This window comes from Phacochoerus africanus, chromosome 2 (assembly GCF_016906955.1).
Source record: "Phacochoerus africanus isolate WHEZ1 chromosome 2, ROS_Pafr_v1, whole genome shotgun sequence".
In the NCBI taxonomy this organism is placed as follows: Eukaryota; Metazoa; Chordata; class Mammalia; order Artiodactyla; family Suidae; genus Phacochoerus; species Phacochoerus africanus.
Genome location: NC_062545.1, coordinates 193,789,722 through 193,795,721, shown reverse-complemented (window position 1 = coordinate 193,795,721; position 6,000 = coordinate 193,789,722).

Here is a 6,000-nt window from a genome sequence, read left to right as displayed (position 1 = left end):
AGCCAGAAAAGTAATCCACAAGAATGAAGGCAGAGAAAGTGATGTTTTTTCCACAGATCACCTTTGGATGAAGGGAGATGTGAGAATATAGAGTGAAGGGAGGGGGAGGGCCAATGGAGCCATCAGGTAATAAACCTTCTCCACAGGCGCTGAGCCTGGCAAGATGGCGAAGTCAACAAAGATGACACTGCTCAAGTCAGGGTGTCTTGGTTGCTAGGGCTACCATAACAAAGTACCACAGACTGGGTGGCTTAAGTACCAAAAATTTATTTTTCACACTTCTGGAGGCTAGAAGTCCAAGATTGAGATGTCAGCAGGTTGAGCCCTCTTTCCTTGGCTTGCAGACAGCTACCTTTTTTGGCTGTGTCCTCACATAACCCTTTTTTCAATGCATGAACATCCCTAGTGTCTCTTCCTCTTCTTATAAGGACATCAGTCCTACTGGACTAGGGCTCCATCATCATGACCTCATTAGGCCGTAACTACCACCTTAAAGGCCTCACCTCCAAATGCCCACACTAAGGGTCAGGACTTCAACACAGGGATCTGGGGGAGACACAGTTCAGTCCACAACAATGTCATTCAATCACAGCCCTTAGCCCTGAAGGGCTCTTGGGTACCACTCTCATTCCCGCCCCCTGCAGGGCTCCTTCTCTAGGGCATGAGTGTGTTCTTCCAGCCTCTACACCAACGGTGCCAGGGACTCTGAATCCACACACTGGTGCACCGAAGAGGGGATAACAATACTGCCAAACTGGTTTTCACTCCGCCACCCTGGTAGGCAAATAACGGCCCTGTAGAGATAGCCTCATCCCACTCCTCAGAAATCGTGAACATATTCAGTTACAGGGTAATAGGAATTAAGATTACAAATGGAATCAAGGTTGCTAATCTGCTAAGCCAAAAGTAGGGAGACAATGCTGGGTCACCTGGATGGGCCCAGTATAGACACAGGTCCTCCCGTGGGGAGTAGGGGGGCAGAAAAGGAGAGTCAGAGGGACCTGTGGCCATGAAGAAAGGCACTAGGATACCATGCTGCTGGCTTTGGAGATGGGGGAAGCCACGAGCCAAGGAATGCAGCAGTCTTTAGGAACTGGAAAAGGAAACAAGACTCACCCCTAGAGCTTCCAGCAAGGAATGCAGCCCTGCAGGGACCCGAGTTGGACTCCTAACCCATGAAGCTGTAAGATCATATTTGTGGTGATGTTACAGCAGCCACAGGAAGCTAAAAAAAGGGGAAAGACAACAGCACTGAAAGGAAAGCTGGCAGGAGGATGAAAGAAGTAGAGACAGTAAGTCCCCCCCCCCCCACAACCTGTGGAGCAGCCCCACTGCTCTCAGTTGAGAGTCATTGTCTCTGGGCCCAACTTAGCACTGGCACAGAGTAAAGGCTCAACACCACTCCCCTCGGCCTCCTGGAACCTCACGCTGACCCCCTGTGGGGACTTTGACCCTGTAGAACACTGTTCCTCAAAGATACCACCAGCAATGACACTGCCGGCGCCTTGGACTAGAACGGTCAGCTCTCATAAGGGCTACCAGGTTGACTTTGGAATCAAACCCAGGTTCTACACAACCATTTGAAAGGAAAGGCAGCCCAGAGCCCACAGAGCATTACCGCCTTTAAAGTCTTACTGCACAGCATTTTCTTTCTAAAACAATGCATTTCTTGTCTTTTTTTTTTTTTTTTTTTTGCTATTTCTTGGGCCGCTCCCGCGGCATATGGAGGTTCCCAGGCTAGGGGGTCTAATCAGAGCCGTAGCTACCAGCCTACACCAGAGCCACAGCAATGCGGGATCCGAGCCGCGTCTGCAACCTGCACCACAGCTCATGGCAACGCCGGATCGTTACCCCACTGAGCAAGGGCAGGGACCGAACCCACAACCTCATGGTTCCTAGTCGGATTCGTTAACCACTGCGCCACAACAGGAACTCCTTCAATGTATTTCTTGATGGCACCTGTGATATCATTTATCCTCTCTCTGAACAGGCTTCTCTAGGGCCTGGCAGGTGAGTCCATGAGCTGTGGGGTCCTCTTGGGCAGGGAGTTGGCCAAGTAGGGTAGGAAGGCAGGCGCCCTCAGAAGCCATGGTTTCTGCCAGACCAGGAAGCCAAGCTGAAAGCAGGCTGTCCAACCCCAAAGAGATGGGCAGATGACAAGTCCCACGAGTTCTCCCTTCTCCCCGAAGCCTGGAGCACCCAGGGACATGTGCAAGGCACGTCTGGGCCTTGGTGTAAAAATAAACCCAGGGCTGTCAAGCCCCAGCATATTAATGACAACTAATGATTCGCTCTAATCCTCCCCAGCTCTCTGTGGGCATCTGTGACATGCTTGGGGCTGGACACCCCTCCCCATTCCCCCCCGCCTCCTGTGGATTCCATCCATATGCTGCGCTGCTCAGGAATGCAGGTCTGGGAGGGAAACTTAATGGGAAGAGATGCCCACTACAAAATGCCTGCCCAAGGCTAACGGGACAGGGAGGGGGCAGCCCAGCAGCCATGGAGCAGGGAGATAGGGGTGCCCTTGCACCCACTCTTCCCTGGGACCAGCAGGGCGTGGGCAATGAGCATCTCCTTTTAAGACCGCCTGGGCCAGGAAAACTGAGGCCTCCAACATGTACTCCCGGGGGGGAAGATTTTGGCATTTCAGGTTTTGGCTCCTGCCTCTTGGTTCAGACCCCATGCAAAGGGAGCCCCAATTCACCCTTACTGGCCCCCTGCTCAGGACCTGGCTCCACAGGCAGATGGCAGCTGCTCCCAGGAACATTCCATCCTTCTGACCTCTCTTCTGGGCTGTGTGTGTCTCACAGACAATGTCTCTGCTCTGCATCCTTGTGCTTCTTTCGGTAGGGACCACACCTCTGTGTTCCCAGTTGGGCTAGATGACCTGGCATGGTGGCAGGTGTGCCACAGGTGCAAGTACATGTTGGCTGTCTGCCTGGCCAACTGGCCACATACGGGAAGTGATGGAAGCGCACCTCGAAGGTACCAAGTGCCATGCGTTGGCTCCTCCTGTTCTTGAATGTCATCTGCTTCATTCAATCCTCCCACCTCCCTATGCCCTGGGTACTAGTATTACTGCCATTATTTACAGGAAGAAAATTCAGTTCCTGCAGCTGAGATGCATTGTTCCAAGTCCCACAGCTCATGGGCACTATGGCCAAGAGCCAAACCCAGGCTATGTCTGCCCACTCTTTCAAGGTCACTCAGAAGAAGGTCCCAGCCCCTTCCAACCTTGACTCCTAAGTTCATTACCCACCCCATCCCCCCAGACCAATCTGTTTTACAGCAGCCACAGGAACAAGATTTTTGTTAAAGACCCTCATTTTAGAGGAAACTGAAGCTTAGATAAGCTAAGCAAACTTGTCAGAGTCACAGAGCAGCACTCAGGTTCCAGGGAAACGTTTCTGGATGATGATGAATCACACATCTCTGGTCAGTACTTGAGAAATGGGAGCAGGAGGCTGAAGAAGACCTAGCAAGTGGCACTTGGATGTTTGTGGGAACTTGCCCTGAGGTCAGGGCTTATCCTTGTGGGTTCAGAGGTACGGAGGGTGGTGCTGAAGCTGGAGGTAAAGTTATTTGTGTTGCTGATCATCAGACCAGGATTTCTCTGCAAATCTAGGAGTAGGTGTTTGGGTGGTTCCAGCCCAACCCGCGCATTTATAACCCACTCATGCCGGAGGACAGGAGGCCCTGCCAGCTTCTCCTTGTGCCGTAATGAGCAGCAGATAAACTTTGCCTAGATAACATGCTGCCTTTTCTTGCCAGTTCCATCTGGGATTAAAACCACAATAAAAAAGAAAAAGAAAAACTGAATCAAAAAAGCCCTGAAAACCAAGTACCTTGAAGACTTTCCCCTCTCTGAAATCTCTCTAATTGGGCACTTATCTTCGGAGGGAAAGTGGGCTTCTCCCAGCCATTACAGAAACACACACAATGAGGAAATTGTTGCCTTCTTAGTCCTGTACGAACGCCTATTATTCCTGCTGGAGCGACATTAGGTTTCCACATGGAGAGCCTTTGGTGGCAAAGGAAATTTCTCTCCCCGAGTCCCCAGCTGGCCTTGGTGAAAAGAATCAGGTCGCTGTCATAAATTCAAATTTAACCACCAAATTCCTCCTTTTGAAAGAATAGCCTCCCGCACAGGCAGTCCTGTAATGTGATGCAAAACACCCAATTCTATCACGTTCAAGCTGCCATTTCAGGCAGCAAGGCAGCAGGGGGGTTGTTGGGGGAATTTAACCTGTTCACCACTGGGCTTTCATCTGACTCAGGGCTGCTGCTCTGTTTCCCCGTCCATATACCCAAGAGCCAGGCATGGCCAAGCAAGCACAGAATGAACATGAAGGCATTATTTGTTGTGATGTTAAAGCAAATTCTGCATTAGGGGCTTGAATGACTAGCCCTCTCCCCACTTCCCCTAGCACACGCGTGCGCATACACACACACACACACACACACACACACACACACACACACACACGGCCCCCTCCATTGCCTCTGCCAGTATGCTCTTCCAGGCCTCTCTCCAGACTATTCCTGTAGCCTCTTAGCACATCTCACACTATTCATCTCACACCAGTCCAGCCCAGGCTGGTTATGCCAGTGTCTTGCTCAAAACCCTTCAATGTCTCTAATGGCCTCTAGAATAAAGGTGATGCTTTTATTTCATTTATTTATTTATTTGTTTATTTTTCAGGGCAGCAGGTGTGGCATTTAGGAAGTTCCCAAGCTAGGGATTGAATCTGAGCTGTTGATCTATGCCACTGCCACAGCAATGTGGGATTCAAGCTGCAACTGCAACCTACACTGAAGCTCTTCTTAACCCATAGGATTAAGTAACACCAGATCCTTAACCCACTGAGTGAGGCCAGGGATCAAACCCTCATCTTCATGGATACTACTTGGGTTCGTTGCCACTGAGCTACAACAGGAACTCCAAAGGTGATGCTTTTAGACAGACATTCCAGCTTTTTCCTAGCCTTGCCCCCAGCAAATCTTTCCAGCTGGATCTTTCTCCACACCCACACACCCCTGGCCAACTGGTCTACTCCCCAGCTCTTGTGCACACATCCACACTCCTCCTTCCTGTGAGTCTGCTCATTCAGATCCTTAGCTTAGACCATCCCCCTTCCATCTCTACCTGTCAAATCCCACTTCGTCTTCAAAGCCCTGCTCAGGTGTCACCTCCTCCACAAAAATGCCCACACTTAGTACCTAGGAAGAAAGGCAAGACATTTTCATTTGGCCAATCTGATGGCCTTTGCAATGTAACTGTTTTGGCTCAGCTGTGTTTAAGCCTAAAATCCCTGAGTCCCAGTTTATCCCAATTCCCATCCCATTCCTGTTAATCACGCTAAGGGTGAAGGTTGACCAAGGGATGAGGTTGGGAGATGAGATGCAGGTGTCTGGTTTGTACATTTCTTAGTTGGAAAATAGCTGAGAGTATAAAAATTTGATTTCTTAGTGCATCAGAATGTGTCACTGTACAAACAACTACCTCAAAATCTCCTGTTTTTCACTTCCCCACAATATACCTTCTATCTGCTTGTTGAATAAGTTGCAGTTTCTCCCCTCCCTGACTCACCTTGAGATAACCAGCCTGACTCCACAGCACTCCTGCCATGCATTTCCCTATTGCTAGAACCCTGGGCATCTCCTGCCCTCTGGGCCCTTCCCTCTATCTGAGCAACAGCAGAAGGGAAGGAAATACAAGAAGCCCATGTAGCCCTCCTACAGGCAGTGACCTGGGGATGGGCCAGTTTGCCAGTGAGCTACTCTAATCCGTGCCTCTGTTCCGGTGGGATTTGCCTTGACCATGAGACCCATCTTTTTCCAGATCTCAGACATGTCTATACTCTCAGTTCTCCACATCCTCCAGGTTTGATTTCCTTCTACCCAGAGACTAGAGTCCCACCCCCTGTCCCTCAGTCACAGGACTAGAACTCTCCCACCAGCAACCCAACCTCTCTGATGCCCCGGCCCATGTCAATGCCC